We start from the raw sequence: 20,801 nt of genomic DNA on the forward strand, positions 1-20,801 counted from the left end.
TAACAACGGAGAATCTGGCACTAGCACACTTCTTTATAATCACTAAGGAGTTGACATGAAATGGATAAGATAGCAACAATACTTTTATGGTTTCAAATGGATGCAATGTGGAATGAAATGCAGTACAGAAAATAACTTGATAGGATTTCAGCAAAAACAATGTAATCACTTTCTTGTACAATTCACCCCCCCCCCCTTTTATGCAATGCAAGGAAGTGGAAGGAAGGCACACAATTCTCAGAAATGCAATCAAATGTGATTCAGTTCACCCAGCAACTTAGACTACAGAAGTTGAAAACACAGGCAAAATGCTTTTATATGTGCTGGCAATAACGTGAAAAATATTCTAAAATGCTTTTAATTCCCTCTAGGAGGTTCAGGGTGAGTGAAATCAAGTTATTATTAGTCCAGGATCACTTTAGCAAGGATCTAGGAGTAATTGGTAGGTTAAACGAATTTTTTGCAAATGGAAGGCAAGCAGCAGCAAATTTTTACACGTGGAGAAATTGGCAAATCGCGGTAAAATGTCAAATCGCGGCTAAATTTGCGAATGCGCCGAGCGCGATTGCAGAGGAACTACAAGGACTATCACTATCGTTTTGGGGTCCTAGGAAAACCCAGGATCTCAGCTTCCAGATGAAAGTTACTGCAAGTCTCTAGCACAAACGGTCGCGGAGATATGAGCGATTGAATAAAGGTCGTTTTTCAGATTTGCAATTTTAAAGTTCAAAAAGACAAGTGCAGCTTGCAACTAGAAAATGACAAGTGACAGCTTTACAAATGACAGTTGACAGGAGGCAGTTCTACTTAGATTAAAATAGATTGAATTATATTATCTTAACTAAGAGATTGGTTCTGCACAGTTTTGCTAGGTACTCACACTATATTCTTGAATTAAATGGGCCTCGTCATGGATCTGGTCAGCTTTTGGACTGGACTCTGCACTTCACAGTGCTCGGGGTCAGCCCTCTCTCTCTCTGGGTACAGCACTGCTTCTGGATTCTGGAGATTGAGGGATTTGAAGTCTCTGTTTATCTTGGAGTCTAAGTGTTGGCTCTTTGAAGGTTGATGGAGGTAAGTATGGATTTTTCCGGCAGAGCTTCCAGCTGCAAATGGATTTGAAGGTCCCTATCTGTCCTGTCTCTCTGCTTTTATGTGTTTTGAAAATGGGTGTGTGTGAGCAGCATCACTAGCCAGCCCCTCTCCACTTGTCATTGGCCACTTCATCCGCTTCCACTTGATTGGGGGAATGAAATGAAGTGTCATCATGATGAGGTCTGTTTATGATACAGAGAACCCACCCCTGTCAACTTTACACACAATCTATATTTGCTCAAAAAAACATATTTGCACAGGTACACATTTGTTTAAAATTACATGCACCCTTCACATATCACAGGAGGTATACCCTGTCCAAATCTGCTCTTCCTGGGGGCTTGCATTAAAAAATGGCACATATTTCACTTTTTAACTGGTTTTGCAATTTCGGACATTAACCCAAATTTACACACATGTGCGCAAGGAGTATGGACATTAGTTGATGAAGTGTCAGATTTTTCACATGCACACATTTTGAGTAATATCCTCTTTTCCGCTAAAACCCCCCTGAACATACCACCGGGTCCTAGCACGTCTTAAAATGTGGGCAGAAAAATCACAAGAATTATGGTATCATTTAAATAATTTTCACAAGTCCGTACTATGAGTTATTCATCTTTTTAGAGTTATGTTCTGGCCCCAAAGGGGTGTGGTTTTCCTCCAGCACAAGGTTGAATTTCTGGTTTTTCCAGTTCTGCCAAGCCAGCTTGCTCTCACAGGCAGTGCCCCTCCCCTGTGTTTCCAGGAGAAATCTCCATTTACGACTCCCGCCATAAAACATTTGCCTGAGTCAAGACAGGGCTTTGTTCAATTTCCTGCAGAGCCCTTGTAATTCAAGCAGGGAAGTGTCATATCCCTTTTGGTGTGAGCAGCAAAAGGGCAGCTAGGCCTGGGAACACCGCTGTGACTCAAGTTTCACTCCTGATGGGGGTGGCTGGTGGGCAGAATTCAGTTCCTTAAGCCAGGTTTCAGATAAACTGTCACTTTTTGTTCCCCAGTTTTCTGCATTCAAATAAAAGTAAACATTTTTACATATGCAGCTAGAAGGCTGATTCTAAGTTTAAAACTATGACATTTAAACAATTGCAACCTATGTGACACTCAAAGTAGGTCACTCATTTCTTTTAAACATTTAGATTTGTAGTGTCTTTCAGTCCAAATTTACTTAAACTGCTGAAATCCACAGCTCAGCCAGTCTTGTTATAAACCTTCAAGTCACTTCAGAATATAACTTTACATTGGATCCACCTCTCAGTAAGTCTTTCTTTGGCATGTTTTGGGTTCATTTATTCAGTTTTCTACAAAAAAAGTAAAATCTGGTGGTTTTAAAACGCCGGCTTTTGGATAGTGGTGAGTACTGGTACTGCACCCCTTTTTGGGATTTAAGAAAATTAATTCTCCACAGTTATGGGTTTGCTTTTGGCAATCAGCATTGCCATTCCCAATGGTTTCAGACTACTGTGTGGGTAGTCCAATGGTGGTTTTAGGCAGTGTCCTTCTGTGCCCACAACATCGGCAAAAATGAGTGGCAGCCTATTCTTCATGCATTTCCCTGTGCATTTTCTGGGAAGCTCTGGCCATCATGATGTTTTCCATGTCAGTACTGCACAGTTTTGAGGTAGGGCTCGGATGCATGGGTAAATACATCCCACAAGCCCCCCTTCTTGCGGTGGCCATCTGATCCTTCACTGGTGGGAACCGCAAGATCTGGGATGTAGTTCTCATCTTCTTCCGGTGGATGGCCAGTTCAGCATCTCTTCCTCCATCCGGTACTGGTCGATCGGTTCACCTCGCCGGTCCTGATGGGAATATTGGGCGGTACCCCGGGCCCCCTTGAGTCATCCTCCCAGTCTCCGGATCATCCTCCTTGTCCCGTCTCCAGGTTTTCTTTCTCCTAGGACGACAAAGGAAGAGCGGCAATACCTATTCATAGACGTTTTTTTTCCACCACTGTTGAGATAGTGGGGCAGCATATGCATTTCATCATAACAAAACATTACATTCTTATTTTGAAAAAAAAAACAGTATAACTAAGAGACAGTTTCATGCAAATCACAATATTTTAGAGACTAGATGTGATATGTTTTATGATTGGAACTGAATTAGTCTGAGACAGTACCCGCTAGGATTCCAGAGGATTCCTCCAGTTGTTGCAGAGCGTGCCTGGGATGGCAACACTTCAACTGGTTTATGTGGACCCAATTGTCTTCCCTCGCTGCCAAAGGACCTTTGGGGATGTGGATTTTGTAGGCCACAGGGGAGATCTTGTCGATGATCTCAAAGGGTCCCTTCCATGTAGGCAAAAATTTCCGCTGTTTTGCCTGGTTTCTTTGGAAGTTGTATAGATAGACCCGGTCCCCCACCTGATATTCCTTCCTGGAAGTTTTCAGGTCATAATGGGTCAATTGTCCGGTTATATCTCTCTACTGCCCCAGAAGAAGCTGGCCTGTAAGCAATATGCAACTTCCTTTTGACCCCCAGTATCTCCCACATCTTTGTCATTACTTCACTGGTGAAGTGGCTACCTCTGTCTGACTCAATCCTTTGAGGTAGACCAAAACGGGAAAAGATGTGGTTAATCATCAAGGCAGCTGCCGTTTCTGCCTTGCAGTTTGGGGCTGGGAGACATTCCACCCACTTGGTAAACAAGCATGTCACAGTCAACATGTACTTATTCCCCCTAGCAGAGCGAATCACAGGGCCTACAAAGTCGATTTGTAAATCTGACCATGGCAGTGTCATCCCCCGCTTTTGGAGAGGCGCACGGTGCGTGAGGGATGATGGCTGAAATTGTGCACACACAAGACACCCCTTCAAGTATTGGTCGAGGTCCTGCCCCATGTGTGGCCAGTATGCAACCTCTCTTAAGAATTCCAGTGTTGTGCGAAACCCCCTATGACCGGCGGTGGCCGCATCATGGGCGTGACTTAACATCAGGCTTCGGAATGAGGTAGGAACCACCCACTGATCGTGGCCAGCTTTGGATTTCCTTACCAGCAAACCGTCTTGGATTCGGAACATTTTTGGACATTTCATCAACACTCTTAGGTCCTCTTTCCCAATGTAATCGGTATCCGTCAGGGGAAAGTTCTCAGGGTCCTCAAGGTGTTGGTAAAATTTACCAATTATTGGATCCCCCTTCTGAGCGGTAATCAAATCAGCATCAGGGGTCTCCTTACTCCATTGTGCAATTGAAAGGTCGTTGTGAGCATTTGTCTGGGACCTAGTGATAGCAGTGACCTGGATTTCCCCCAACAGGGACTCAATCTCAATTAGATCCCCTTGGATGGCCCCGGTTTTAGCCAGCTGATCAGCTAAGTCATTTCCAGTTTTGTCTGGTCCCTCTACTTTGGAATGACCCTTGATCTTCTTCCAATAGATGGTCATTCCTTTCGAGGTGACCAGATCATCAATGTTTTGGATCAACTTCCCATGTTTCAAGGGTTTGTTGTTAGCACATAACATGCCTCTGGTTTTCCAATTAACCAGGTGCTCCACGAACCCGTTCCGTATATAATCCGAATCTGTGATTATGACCAGTTCGTGGAGTTGATGCTGGACAGCAGTGAGGATGGCCTGATGCACAGCCATCAATTCTGCCACCTGACTACTTCGGGGACCAATTTTGTATCCAGCAGAGGGTTCTGGGGACTCACTCACCCATGCATTCCCTACGCCAGCCACCAGTTCTTTCTCCCCGTCGTTGTCAACATGGTAAGAGCATCCATCCACATAGACAGTGGGCATTCCCTCACACTTGTCCTCTTCAAAGACTTTGTGTGGGGAATTAAGGTATGCCTCCGTGTTGTCCTGGATTTTTAGACTTTCGTCCTCGAGACAGTTTTCTCTGGCACAATCATGCAAGTCAGCCAGACCTTGCGCGAGGGGACTCTTCTTGTTTTGGCCATATCTGACCTCCACAGGAAAGCCTTGCATTGACAGAATCCAGGAAGTAATTCGGGAATTACTCACATTTCCGGCCCGGTTTCTGTCACTTTGGAGATATTGCAGAGGCTGGTGTGGAGTCTCCACTATGATGTGTTCCCCCTGGATAAACGGGCGGTAATTCTTCAATGCCCACACCGTCGCCAGGAGTGCCTTCTCACAATCGTTGAATTTTTCCTCCACAGAGGATAAAGTTTTGCTCGCATAGGAGATTACTTTATTGACCTTGTCATGCTTTTGGTATAATACTGCCGTCAAGCACGTATTAGAGAACCCCGTCTCCAGGAAGAACTCCTTGTTTCTGACAGGGTAAGCTAGGCAAGGCGCTTGTGAGAGGCTTCTCTTGAGTTGTCTTACTGCCTCGGCTTGTTCTGGACCCCATTCCCACTTGACCCCCCCTTCAGGAGATGAATCAGGGGTCTGGTGATCTCTGCGTAGCCCTCAATGAACTTTCTGCTGTAATTAGTCAGTCCAAGGAGGCTCCTTAGTTCCCGCAGAGTTGTGGGGTCTTTCAGTTTCTGAAGTGCTTCCACTTTCTTTTCCTGGGGACAGAGACCCTGAGGAGTAATCTCATGCCCCAAGAAATTAACACGGGTTCTACACCACTGTGCTTTCTGAAAGGAAAGTTTTGCTCCGGCGGCCCTCAACTGCGTCAGAACATAACGGATCTCCGCTATGTGTTCCTCCACAGATGAACTTTTGATGAGGACATCATCTACATAAGCCAGGTTACCCCTCGCACCCAGGTCGGGCATGGCCTTATGTAGGAAAATATTGAACTCATTACCGGAGTTAAGGTATCCGAAGGGAGTCCGGGTCCATGTGTACTGCTGGCCCCCAAAGGTAAAAGCCAGTTTGTATTGGTCCTCCCTACTGACAGGCACGGTCCAGTATCCATTTGTCAGGTCTATTGCAGTGAATAACTGTGACCCCTGGATCTGGGCCAGCCCTTGGTCAATGTAGGGCAGAGGCCATCGGGAAGTATGGACCCGTTTGTTGAGCTCCCTAAGGTCAGCACAGAGTCTCCACTGGCCGTTCGGTTTCAATATTCCCAGCACCGGGTTATTGAAGGTGCTGTGGACTGGACGGATTATTCCCCGGGACTCAAGGTTCTTAATTATTTCAGTAAGGGACTCCATTGATGCGAGAGGCAAGCGATATTGCTTCACAAACACAGGAGTCATGCCAGGGTCCGTGGGGATTGTTGTTGTGTGGATGTCAGTGCGACCACAGTCATATGAGTCTACCGCAAAGAGATCTTGGAAATCCAAGAAAACTTGTTTCAACTTTTGCTTTTGTTCCAGAGTCACACAGGCATCAGCTAGGTTGACTCTCTCTTCCACCATCTGCCTGAAGCCTGGAAAGACTTCTGGTTTGGCTATCTCCGCGGCCTCCTCCAGCTGGGTGGAGAAGTCCCTGGTCAGAGTGCTGATTTGGACCGGAGGCTTCAGGTGGGAAAGGCAGCCCTCATGGACCTGGAAAATCACCTCATCCCTCCTGAAGTCACAAGTCACATCTTCCTTACCATAAGGGCAGGAAGTGTACACCAGGAAGTTCCCCCCATGCCGGGTAAAAATCCTGTCTGGTGTTGCATTGTCATCCCTGTCACTGTCAAAACAGTCCTTGGGGATTGGTCCTAACAGTTCATTTCCAAGATCAATGGAGAAATGTCGGTCATCAACCGCCATTCCAATAATGGTGCCTGCGGCTAGAGTAATACTCTTTAAGTCGCTGTTATCCACCTCTATTGGAATGGTGTCATGTTGTATGTTGACTAATGGAGTTGGGTTTAACCCCAACCCTTGCTGTTGGAGAGAAGCATTTAGATGTATGTAAGCATCAGGGTTTTTCAAATGTTGTCCCCTTTTAACTTTCACTTCCAGGGAGAATTGTCGGGTCCTTTCTGGGATGGTGACTTCCTCTTTAACCTGAATTTCAACTGCATAAGGTAGCAATTGAGCTGACCTAAATGCTTTTTCTGGATCATCAAAGCCCATGGGATTATCCGCTAATCGGGACCAAGCTTTGAAGTTTATTAGGTGCAAACTAATGGCAAAGCGATTGAGAATGTCACTGCCTAAGTAAAAGGCGGCAGGGACGTCTCACACGACCCAACAATTGTGGACTATGCTCTTGTTGCCAATGGAGATTTTGAGCATACACCTGCTTGGCAGGAGATGTTTGGAATTAGGTGCTTCCAGGTCCATTTCCCATTTGTCTATCAGTTTGAATGTGGGAATGGCTGGATCTTTTGGGAGTTGGCGGAACATGGCTTCGCTGATGAAGCTCTTACCGTTGTTCACACACACTCGAGCGAGAACAGAGTCCTTCCCATCATTTAACTGAACAGGGATGAAAAACTGCTCTCCAATTTGCTGAATATCAGCCAGGCTCTGAGCTGATTTCACATCTTTCTGGACTGTAGGAGTGGGAGTTTCTGATTGTGGATTAGTAAAGAATTTCAGGGTGTTTCCTTCCAGTGTGGAATACCACCTTAAACTGGAAGGAAGGTTGATTTTCAGAAATAGAGAGGACCCTCCATCACCAGTCTGTTGTCCTACTGCTATTACTGTCACGTCTGAAATTTGGCTATTCTGGAAGTGAAATTCTACTTGGTCAGATTTTTGTTCAACCCTGTGGCAGGTGCCGTTTAAACTAACATGGTTGACACTCTGTTTTAATTTTATTGGTCGGCCAGTCTGGGTCCAGAGGACCCTGTTTACGCAATCTATTAGGGGTGACAACCTTCTCAGGAGGTCATTCCCTAGTAAACAAGGGGTGCCCTCTGGGGTCACAACTATGACCAGGTGTTTCAACTAGTGTCGCCCAATTTTAATGTCCAAATCTGCCGTCCCCTCGACGGGAATTTCCTTCCCGTCAAAGTTCTGGAGTTGCCCAGGAAGAGAGGTGAGAGGAATTTGGTAATTCTCTCCCCTTCCTGCATTCAGTTCGTCAAAGGCCCTTCTGGACAGAAGGGTAGCTTGAGATCCAGTGTCCACCAGTGCCAAATTTGTACCCTGCCCCTGTACTTGTACCGGGGCATAATATCTTCCCTCCTTCTCCTCAAGGGGGCACAGATAATGTACATTTTTGGACAACTGGTGGGCTAACTTTCTGGTTTTGGACATGGCGAGAGAAGAGATTTGGGCAGAATTCTGTGGAGAGCCTTGGGAATCTGAAAGAAAAATTTGGCAACTGGAGATCAGAGCCATTGTGGGTTCCCCTGGCTCTGGTTCTGGGCCGCCCCCCCCTTTTTGGAGGCAGTCACCAGGATGGGTTTGAACCAGGGGAGTTTCTTGCTGTTGGTTCTGGGATGAGATGGTAGGCGGCAGTAGCTCAGTCTCCACATCTCCCCAGTCTGGATTTGCATCCCTAGGGACCCATTTTTCTTTGGGAGGAGTTCCCCCCTCTCTGAAGGAGAAGATCCTTTTCCCAGGATCCTCTGAGGATCCCTCTCCCTCAAATTGGAAGACCTGTACCTCCTCCTCAAACTGTGTCTGTTTGGGTCTTTTGTTTCTCCTACCACCCCTCTGCTCCTTAGGAGGCAGACTTTCAGGGGCAAGAGATTTTGTTTCCGGTTCCTGGGTTTCCAGGGGCTGTTTACAAGTGAGGAAGGAAGCTTCCTCCAAGGCTTTACACCCCCCTTCCCCTTGTGCCTCCTCCCTGGGAACCGGTGAGTTATCGGGGTGCTGCCCCCGTCATTGTTCTGGGGCACCAGGTCCAGAGTTGGGTGCGTTCTGCGCCGGCATGCCGATCTGAGGGTTCTGCTGAGCCCTCAGTATGTGACCCAGATCCCGCGCCATGTTTTGAACCTGGCGCTCTAACTGGGAAACCCGCTCAGGCTGATACGGGGCCCTGTTTTCTCCCCTGGGCTGATCCCGGGAATGGTAGCTGTCCCTCCTCTGGTAATACCCCAGGTTGGGAAGATTTGGGTACCCCTCCACCCTTGGCCTCCCCTCTCCCGGATTCAGTGGTCTGGGCTCAGGGAATTGGGGAAAGAAGGATGGATGGTTTTGGGGCTGAAAGTCGGGTGGATATCTGGGGAAAAAGTTCTGCCCAGGGTTTGGTAAATTTCTGCCCTCCTGTGGAAAGTTTGGAGGGAAGTTCCCTGGGTTCGGTGCTCGGTTGGATCCCCCCCCTTGGGCTGGGGGAGTCCACACATAACCCAGGATGGGTCGATTTCCCTTGTAACGGGGGCTTACATAATCAGGAGAGCGAGGGACCCCATTTGTGGGGCTGCCTCCCTGGCTCCCTGTCTGTGACTGGCCCGAGGACCTTCTGGGCCTAGCATTATTAGGTGCAGGTAGGTTTTTAGGCCCCCCCATCTCCAAATCCAAAACGGGGGTGACCTTTACCTCTGCCACCTTGGCAGCAGCAGGGGTGCTGTTGGCTTTGGGGTTTTTCTGGGCATTACTTTTGCTATCTACCGGTTTCTGCACCTCATAGATCCGGGTAGCCTGTTCAATGACCCAGTCTAAAGATCTTTTCTCGTGAAAATCCCTCACGAGCTGGGTCATTATGTATTTGGGCAAGGCATGAAAAAATGTATTGATGAATTCTCTACTGTCTGTGCGCACCCTTCTGGTGGTCTGCGCAAAAGCACGTTTCAGTTCCTGCACAAATTCTTGTGGGGCCTGATCCTCCCCACATTGTAAATTGTAGGCTGCCTTGCGAGCCTCTTGAGGATTTCTATGAATGGAAAAATGTTTCAAGATGGCCGCCTTATAGGTGGACCATCTTAAATGATTTTGGTCCTCCAGCCCCGCAAAGAAACTGGAGTATTCCGGGGAGAAGGTCCACTTTACATATTGAATACAGCTTTGGCTGTCCTTCAAATGGAAAGTCTCCATCATTTGCTCAAACAACTCTAAGTGCTCCCAAACAGAATACTTAGCGTTCTTATGGTAAGGCGTGATGACGCTCCTGATCGCCTTAATCTGCTTTAAGGGGTCCTTAAGCAAGGCCCTTTTTGCCTTATTGGCCTTTTTGGTTCGGGTAACCCTTGTCCATTCATCCTCTGACTCAGAGGCACTGCTCCCAGAGGTTCCTGTCTGCTCTTCCAGGTTTTCCCGGATTCTGCGAGCCTGGGAATGGCTGGCAGAATGTGGGGACCTGGTCTCCTGTGTCCTGCGCAGTTCAGAGGAGTCTTCAGATTCCTCCTTGCTGCCAGGATTTGATGGGTACCCCCTCCACTGACCTAACTGGGCAGAGGTTTTCAGGATGCCCTTAATGGGCCTACTCTCCTGGGGTTCCCCACTGAACTGTACTGTACTTGGGTGCCCATACCCGGATGCCCACCCCTCCATTCCTGAGTGGTACTGGCCTATGAGCCCCATACTTTTAGCTGGATAGTAATCTGCCATCCCTGTGGCCCTGTGCTCATGTGCGCCAGGGGACATGGGGGTGGTAGAGTCCAGGGACTGGGAGAGATGAAGGCCCCTGGTGTTAGGGCTCCTGAGGTTATGGTCAGGAGTCTCTCTTTCCCAGCGGACCTCATCTCTATCCGCCCCTGCTCCCTGTTGCACTGCAAGAGCCTGCATTTGTGCTTTCAGTTCCTCAGTCAAGGCCTTACTAGACTCTATCAGTCTCTCCTGCATCGCTACCTGTTGTTGGAGCCTATCATTGTGTTGACAGAGGGCCTCATTTTCCCTCTGTGCTTCCTGGCTGGTCCTGGAGAACTGGGCCAGTCTTTGCTGCAGGAGGTTTACCTCCTGAGTCCCATCCCTACCGGCCTGCTCCTTTCTTGCCAGAGCATCTTCCACCCTTCTGGTGTGCTCTACCAAGTTCTGGTTTTCTTTTTGGAGGTCACCCAGCCCCTGGAGGGCCAGGTGATTTTCTTCAATTTCCTTTTTTAAGTGGCAGACTTCCTGGCCTAAAGTGTCTCTTTCCTGACTGAGAGCCTGCATCTGTGCTGCCAGGTCGTCCCTCTGCCTTTGAAGGGCACCAGCTTTCCGGCGCTCTTCATCAAACTCTGCCTGGGTATCCAGGTCTTTCAGAATCAGTTTATTGCTTTCTGCCTTTTCCCTATCTAGGTGGCCTTGCAGGGTGACTACCTGCTCAGCAAATACCCTGTTGAAGTCCAGTTGTTGCTCCAGCTTTTTCTGGCTTTGCAGTAGGGAGTCCAAACCTTCTTGGTGTTCCTTCTGCAAGGCCCGAAATCTGGTATCCTGTTCTGACTTTTCCTTTTGCAGCACATTCATATCCTCCTTTATTTTAGTGATGTACTGTCTGGTCTCATTTTCTGACTCCTGGCTTCTGTGCAGCCTTTGCTCAGAAGAGTCCAGATCAGATTGGGCCTTCTCTAACGCCATCTGTTGCCTTTTTGCCAGATCACGGCCTTCAGCACATTTATTCTGTATGGCTCCCATATATAAATATAAATATGCCGCTATCCTAACAATCTTGTCGTGTTCATCTTTGGCCTTAGGAGCCATATATAGTTCACTCAGGGCCACATGTAATGGACCCTGATCTCTCCATGAGTCTGACCCTGTTTCAGTGGCCTGTCGCGTGATGGCCTGCAACCAGGCCTCCTGGCCCTGCTCAGCCCATTCACCTCTCACAAATAACTTATGTAAGAAGTGCTCTCTGGCTATTTTCATGTTTACTAAGGTCGTCATTCTAGAGATTGGTCTCTGTCCTGACGTACAGAAGTTTGTATTTTATTTTTGCAGAACAGAACTTTTCTTGGAGTGTCCCTTTTGAGGAATGCTTTACAGCGTAACACAGCGTGGTGATCCGACCGGATATGTGTATCTGGTCAGCTGGCACGCTGTATTAATCTGCACAAATGGTAGATCTAACCCAAACGTCCGGCACAAGCCCCCAACTTGTAAGAGGATTCAATTCAGCACTACAGCTAAGTCAACGCCTAGTCTAGAATACTGAATGAAAACCCTTATTTATATATCTTTATGTCCAGTTCATGCGTTCTGGATGACTACCCCTATATAACACCCCTCTCTTGGATCCTCCTGACCCCACTGAGCCAAGAAGTAGTTCTGTTTTGCAAGTTAAAAGATTTAATTGATAGTTTAAACAATAGATATATATATCACACTTTAGAATAAATTAATAATTAAATAGCACACTTAATCTGATATGATAAAGATTAACAACGGAGAATCTGGCACTAGCACACTTCTTGATAATCACTAAGGAGTTGACATGAAATGGATAAAATAGCAACAATACTTTTATGGTTTCAAATGGATGCAATGTGGAATGAAATGCAGTACAGAAAATAACTTGATAGGATTTCAGCAAAAACAATGTAATCACTTCCTTGTACAATTCACCCCCCCCTTTTATGCAATGCAAGGAAGTGGAAGGAAGGCACACAATTCTCAGAAATGCAATCAAATGTGATTCAGTTCACCCAGCAACTTAGACTACAGAAGTTGAAAACACAGGCAAAATGCTTTTATATGTGCTGACAATAACGTGAAAAATATTCTAAAATGCTTTTAATTCCCTCTAGGAGGTTCAGGGTGAGTGAAATCAAGTTATTATTAGTCCAGGATCACTTTAGCAAGGATCTAGGAGTAATTGGTAGGTTAAACGAATTTTTTGCAAATGGAAGGCAAGCAGCAGCAAATTTTTACACGTGGAGAAATTGGCAAATCGCGGTAAAATGTCAAATCGCGGCTAAATTTGCGAATGCGCCGAGCGCGATTGCAGAGGAACTACAAGGACGATCACTATCGTTTTGGGGTCCTAGGAAAACCCAGGATCTCAGCTTCCAGATGAAAGTAACTGCAAGTCTCTAGCACAAACGGTCGCGGAGATATGAGCGATTGAATAAAGGTCGTTTTTCAGATTTGAAATTTTAAAGTTCAAAAAGACAAGTGCAGCTTGCAACTAGAAAATGACAAGTGACAGCTTTACAAATGACAGTTGACAGGAGGCAGTTCTACTTAGATTAAAATAGATTGAATTATATTATCTTAACTAAGAGATTGGTTCTGCACAGTTTTGCTAGGTACTCACACTATATTCTTGAATTAAATGGGCCTCGTCATGGATCTGGTCAGCTTTTGGACTGGACTCTGCACTTCACAGTGCTCGGGGTCAGCCCTCTCTCTCTCTGGGTACAGCACTGCTTCTGGATTCTGGAGATTGAGGGATTTGAAGTCTCTGTTTATCTTGGAGTCTAAGTGTTGGCTCTTTGAAGGTTGATGGAGGTAAGTATGGATTTTTCCGGCAGAGCTTCCAGCTGCAAATGGATTTGAAGGTCCCTATCTGTCCTGTCTCTCTGCTTTTATGTGTTTTGAAAATGGGTGTGTGTGAGCAGCATCACTAGCCAGCCCCTCTCCACTTGTCATTGGCCACTTCATCCGCTTCCACTTGATTGGGGGAATGAAATGAAGTGTCATCATGATGAGGTCTGTTTATGATACAGAGAACCCACCCCTGTCAACTTTACACACAATCTATATTTGCTCAAAAAAACATATTTGCACAGGTACACATTTGTTTAAAATTACATGCACCCTTCACATATCACAGGAGGTATACCCTGTCCAAATCTGCTCTTCCTGGGGGCTTGCATTAAAAAATGGCACATATTTCACTTTTTAACTGGTTTTGCAATTTCGGACATTAACCCAAATTTACACACATGTGCGCAAGGAGTATGGACATTAGTTGATGAAGTGTCAGATTTTTCACATGCACACATTTTGAGTAATATCCTCTTTTCCGCTAAAACCCCCCTGAACATACCACCGGGTCCTAGCACGTCTTAAAATGTGGGCAGAAAAATCACAAGAATTATGGTATCATTTAAATAATTTTCACAAGTCCGTACTATGAGTTATTCATCTTTTTAGAGTTATGTTCTGGCCCCAAAGGGGTGTGGTTTTCCTCCAGCACAAGGTTGAATTTCTGGTTTTTCCAGTTCTGCCAAGCCAGCTTGCTCTCACAGGCAGTGCCCCTCCCCTGTGTTTCCAGGAGAAATCTCCATTTACGACTCCCGCCATAAAACATTTGCCTGAGTCAAGACAGGGCTTTGTTCAATTTCCTGCAGAGCCCAGGTAATTCAATCAGGGAAGTGTCATATCCCTTTTGGTGTGAGCAGCAAAAGGGCAGCTAGGCCTGGGAACACCGCTGTGACTCAAGTTTCACTCCTGATGGGGGTGGCTGGTGGGCAGAATTCAGTTCCTTAAGCCAGGTTTCAGATAAACTGTCACTTTTTGTTCCCCAGTTTTCTGCATTCAAATAAAAGTAAACATTTTTACATATGCAGCTAGAAGGCTGATTCTAAGTTTAAAACTATGACATTTAAACAATTGCAACCTATGTGACACTCAAAGTAGGTCACTCATTTCTTTTAAACATTTAGATTTGTAGTGTCTTTCAGTCCAAATTTACTTAAACTGCTGAAATCCACAGCTCAGCCAGTCTTGTTATAAACCTTCAAGTCACTTCAGAATATAACTTTACATTGGATCCACCTCTCAGTAAGTCTTTCTTTGGCATGTTTTGGGTTCATTTATTCAGTTTTCTACAAAAAAAGTAAAATCTGGTGGTTTTAAAACGCCGGCTTTTGGATAGTGGTGAGTACTGGTACTGCACCCCTTTTTGGGATTTAAGAAAATGAATTCTCCACAGTTATGGGTTTGCTTTTGGCAATCAGCATTGCCATTCCCAATGGTTTCAGACTACTGTGTGGGTAGTCCAATGGTGGTTTTAGGCAGTGTCCTTCTGTACCCACAACATCGGCAAAAATGAGTGGCAGCCTATTCTTCATGCATTTCCCTGTGCATTTTCTGGGAAGCTCTGGCCATCATGATGTTTTCCATGTCAGTACTGCACAGTTTTGAGGTAGGGCTCGGATGCATGGGTAAATACATCCCACAGTGTGTTTTGTGGAGCTATGTAAGGCATTATTGTATGCTATCTCGGCTAACCAAACATACTGAACCCATGGTTTCTCCGCATTGGAGGCATAGCACTGTACCGCAGGTACTGTTCCAGTCCCTGGTTCACCTTCTCTGTCTGTCCGTCTCTGGGTAATATCCTGAAGACAGACTAACTTCCATGCCAATTAGTGTGCAGAATGCCTGCCAAAACCGAGACGTAAACTGCGGACCTCTATCGGTAATGACACGATTCGGTAAAGCGGGTGCTGCAAACTCTCATCTCAGAACAGGTTATCATGCCATGTTCTTTCTGGAGAGGAGCGCCTGCTACCTTTTTTTGAAATATTTGAAAGGAACTTGGGGTTGGTCACCCAGAGTTACCTGGGGGCAACCAGACGTTGTCTCCCTGCTCACTGTGCTCAGAGAGACAAAGCTTCACCTCACTGATGAGGCCCAACAAGGCTGAAACATGTGTATGGGGTTGCTTTTGGTACTCTTGTTCAGAGAGGAATTGCCATAGCATTTCGGTGCTGGACTGCCCATTTGGGCGGGACAAAGACTGATATGCAAATGGATATTTCCCATCTGTGAAAGGTATAGTGAGCAAAAAGCGTGTGCTGCAAACTCTCATCTCAGAACAGGTTATCATGCAATGTTCTTTCTGGAGAGGAGCGGCTGCTGCCTTTTTTGAAATATTTGAAAGGAGCTTGGGGTTGGTCACCCTGAGTTACCTAGGGGCAACCAGACGTGGACTCCCTGCTCACTGTGCTCAGAGAGACAAAGCTTTACCTCACTGATGAGGCCCAACAAGGCTGAAACATGTGTATGGGGTTGGTTTTGGTACTCTTGTTCAGAGAGGAATTGCCATAGCATGTCGGTGCTGGACTGCCCATTTGGGCAGGACAAAGACTGATATGCAAATGGATATTTCCCATCTGTGAAAGGTACAGTGAGCAAAAAGCGTGTGCTGCAAACTCTCATCTCAGAACAGGTTATCATGCCATGTTCTTTCTGGAGAGGAGCGCCTGCTACCTTTTTTGAAATATTTGAAAGGAACTTGGGGTTGGTCACCCTGAGTTACCTGGGGGCAACCAGACGTGGACTCCCTGCTCACTGTGCTCAGAGAGACAAAGCTTCACCTCACTGATGACGCCCAACCAGGCTGAAACATGTGTATGGGGTTGCTTTTGGTACTCTTGTTCAGAGAGGAATTGCCATAGCATTTCGGTGCTGGACTGCCCATTTGGGCGGGGCAAAGACTGATAAGCAAATGGATATTTCCCATCTGTGAAAGGTACAGTGAGCAAAAAGCGTGTGCTGCAAACTCTCACCTCAGAACAGGTTATCATGCTATGTTCTTTCTGGAGAGGAGCGCCTGCTACCTTTTTTGAAACACCTTTTATAAGGCTTAAATGTTTTCCTTTGCCTATGCTTTAAGTGTTTTTTTGTGTGGAGCTTTTAATATGCTCATTGAGCTCACACCCAGACCACATGCACTCACGCCCTTAGCTCTGACAGTTCTTGTTTTTGTTCAGCCTTGAGAAAGACCCATGAGGGTTGAAACATGTGTTGATTGATTCACGTTTCTCTCAATTAAATGTGACCTGCTGTTCAACTAATGGAAAATATGTGACCATTAATTAGGAGAACCAGCACAAGATATCCGTGTGTACTCTCTACTAATTGTTCCACGAAATGTGGGCTATGCCTCCCCTTCTGTTGATCTTGCTTCAGGCTTACCCCATCTAATTATAATTGAAAAATATACAAATTGTCAAACCAATCTCTAAGTTGATTAAACTTCTAGTGCCCATCGTGTGTGTTCTCCTGTGAAACATGTCCAGTATTTTACATCTATTCTTTAATGTTTGCTTCCAGACTCATGCCAATTCAAGCCCCCCAGTCCTCTCTGCAACCCTCAAAAAGCTATCAAGAGAAATGCTAATATGTACGTGCTGTTTACAGTAAGCACTCTGGGCAGATTCTCAAAAATGAACACAAATGAAAGGAGCACAGAGAATGTGTGCGCTAGTTTCTGAAATAATCAGGTCACCTTCGAACACAAATGAAAGGAGCACAGAAAATGTGTGCGCTAGTTTCTGAAATAATCAGGTCACCTTCTTCTGAAAGGTTACCATTTCAGGAGGGACTGGCCAATAGCACAAAGATGCTCTGTCTAGCCACCCTGCACTTTAGTGTCAGGAGCGCACTCCCAAAGATGAAGAACACTTGTATGTCCTAACTCCTTTCTGTATCTTTTCTTGCTGCTATCCTATCAGCTTGCCCTTGTGCAGTGTGTATCAGCTATTACTATAATGTGCATAAGAGAAATGTTGTGAAACCATTTATCTTCTTTGGTTCTGTGTTCAGAGGAGAAATGTTGTGAAAGTAGTGATCGTTACTTGCACCTGTGTGATCATATTTTCCAGTACCTGTTAACGGTAACTGCTACTGAGCAAGATGTATGAAACAAACCAATGACAACACAGCCTGTGACCAAAAAGACTCTTTTCTGTAACCACTTTGTGTAACAAATGTGTTATAAAACTAGTCCTGACCAAAACTGATCAGTCTTGGCTGCAAACCTTATCTAGGGTTCAGTGTTGGCATTGCCTTGTCTCCTACTTGCCTAAAGAGGGTTCAGGGTAGACGCTCTCCAGTAACGTTGCTTCTTCACCAACACTAATGTATTACTGGCTGCTGGGAGTGTATTTCACATAGAATGGCCCTCAAAGGGCTTGTGTCTGTGAAATGTTCAGAAAACAAAAACCCATATCCGTCCTCGTTTGTGGGATGGACATGCTACTGTGACAGCCCTGCCAAAAACCGTGGCTGTCATATTTCAAATCATGAAAGGGTCAGAAATGACGCTGCCATTATTTGTGCCTCCCCTGACCCTGTGCCCCAACAGGCACAGGGTGATGTCCCTCATTTCTGCACGTGAAATAGGGATGCGCTTTTAAATGTGCAGAAACGCTTGCTCATTTGCACAAATGTGCAAATGAGGTAAAGAACATCTAAATGAGCACATCAAAGATGTATGCACTTATTTAGATGCTTTTTGAGAATTGGGCTGCTCCTTGTTTAGTGCAAGTGCACTTGCGCCCCAAAAAATGTTGAGACCCTGGACCTTTGTGTTAACAGTAGTTAAAATTGTACTGCCCTAGCTAATTAATATTTTGGGTCATTGTACATATGTATACATAGTATTCAGGTGTCCTGTGTATAAACTATTGTCACATGCAAGACAAGATACCCACTGAGAATGCACTCCTTGAAGAGCACAGCACCAATATCCCCTAAATTATGTGTATGGATCCTGTAAAATGAGCAAACCACATGATCATTCACTGAATATGGATTACTTGACATTTGGCTGTCTGCTGAAAACCCATCCTGTTAAAACATTCAAATGTAATGGATGCTTTGCTAATGGAAATTATGTTTTTGACATCTTTGCCTGTCTTGTTCCATTGCTGTGCATGCAACACTCTCTTCTCCTGAAGTACTATACACTTATTGTACAACATTTGAGAACACTTAAGAGGCAGAAAAGCACTATTTTACTTTACCACAGAAGTAGACTCTAATTGGATCTTCTTATATATTTTGGCCAATGACTCCAAAGTTCTCTCGCCATCAACTATACTGGCTCAGGTTGGTGGGATAACTGAAGAGCCACAGTTTTACATTGCCTTCAGTGTCCACAACATATTTACAGTACATATTTTTAAGGATCATGGTCCATGGCATACAACTTCACAAAATCACACCATTGGTGAACTGTAAATAAACACTTCACAGAAACACTGAACAAAGTTCAACTTTGCTGTATTACTCCCACATGTTATAACATGCTGCCTCGACTCTGCATGAATATTTGTAATCAAGGGTGATACAATATTGTGGGAAATGACACACATACAGAACAAATATTGACTGCACAGGAACATACACATACCATCCAAAATTAGAGAACCCAGAAGAGTTCAATGTTGCACCAGGAGGAGGGATGTGTGTTTCATGCACAGTAAAAATAATGTATCTTGTCGTGCATCATATCCAACTAAGAACTCACTGAGTATAAGTCATGGGTAAATATGCACCCAAATAATAAAATACCCAGATATTGGGCCTCATTGCAACTGAGGCGGTAAGGGGTTAACGGCGCCGGTAAAGGTGCCGGCGCTGTTAACCCTGTACCGCCTCATTATGAGGCTCCCTTGCGGGACCCGCTCTGGACGTCTGGTCATTAACGGCCCTTTGTTAGCATGCTCCTCATTCCCATTGAGCCCTATGGGGGCTCAAGTGGGAATGGGGATTGTCCGAGTCCGGGTTCCCTGAATGGGGAAATACCGGGCCCTCCAAAGTTGGAATGGCCCAGTATTTCCCGATTCAGGGACCACGGACCCGGACCCTTAATAAGGGCATGGCTGCCTCCAAACTCGTAATGAGGCCCATTGGGTGTTTCAGGTAGAATGGGACTATCCCGGTCGTTATCTGGGATTCAATCATTAGTTTAGTGGGTGTTTAATATGAGATGGTATAAATAAGGCATGTGTTGTTTGATGTTGGTTTCATTCTTGAAGCAGAGGCCGTAGGCTGATAGAACAACGTATGGAATACACTTTCATTCTTGGTGAATAGGGGGAAATTGAATAGAACATATTTGAGGGGAAGTTTGAAAATTAAAATAGGGTTTAGTTGAGGGAAGGATGGAAAATTAAACTAGACTTTATATGATGGTGAGGTAGAAAAGTAAATGAGGATTTAGGTCAGAGAGAAGTAGGAATGGGCCATTGCTTGTGTATACTGTTGAATACTACATTGGAAGTGTCAATTACAGTAACCACTTTGCATCACGTATACTCATGCAGTATTTTATGTTAGTGATTAGTGAATGAGGAGACAATCCCAGAGTCAGTGATAAGATTACATTAAAGGGCTGCAACTGAATGCACCATATGTTTGTGTTGAGAACAAATAATACTTGTGAAGATAAAATCTAATAATTCTGTGGCAGTAAGGAACCTATTCAGGGGTTGTTCCAGATATTATTATTTTAGGAAATGGGTGAAGCAGTAGAACAGCCATACCAAGAGTGCCCCTTTTAACCGGAAGTCTGCATATTCTTTGTGTTTGACTACAGTGGTGGGTTATAGTAGCAATCACCCCTACTCAGAAGGTGAATAGGGCCAGTAGCGGCCCACCAGCCTGAGCTAGTTAAGCCAGAGTGAAGCAAGGGCCTCAGAGAGTGTTCAGGGTTGTTACCGGCCCTGTACACCCACTCTGAGTGAGGGTGATTGCTATTCGAACTCAAGGCTTTGTCTGGAAGGTCATTCATTTATTTTCTTGCAGGAGATGTGCACCACGCATATTGCGAGAAAAAAAAAAGAAAAGGAACTGCTTAATTGTGTCTGTATACAAACTTTGGTTAGAATTAGGCACTACAACGCCAAACATAAAATCATACATCCATAACTTATTGAACATCAAGATATTGACATCAACAAGCTTATACGTAAGGAATGGAATACTCAGGGTATCAATACATTATTTTCAACCCTTGACCAAAGGTTTAAAACATTCATTCAAATAATAGAATGGAACTCTGATTGCTCAATGGACTTCCTTCTGTTAAAAAAACACATGTATGAGAAGTCCCAGATTTGGGACAGCTGCAGTAACAGTATGCATTTAACACAGTACTCATGCACGCAACATTTAATTAAGTATACCTATAGCAAAGGACACCGACAGAAATACTTGATACAATTCCTGAGCTTAAGTGTTTGGAGGCCATGCTGTCTTAACAGCCCATGCTGTTAAAACTTAATTTACTTCTGTATCTGGCAGTGATGGGGGTCAGGTGGAAAATTGAATGTGCAGAATCCG

This window comes from Ambystoma mexicanum, chromosome 2p, assembly GCF_040938575.1.
Source record: "Ambystoma mexicanum isolate Mex_15411 chromosome 2p, UKY_AmexF1_1, whole genome shotgun sequence".
NCBI lineage: Eukaryota > Metazoa > Chordata > Amphibia > Caudata > Ambystomatidae > Ambystoma > Ambystoma mexicanum.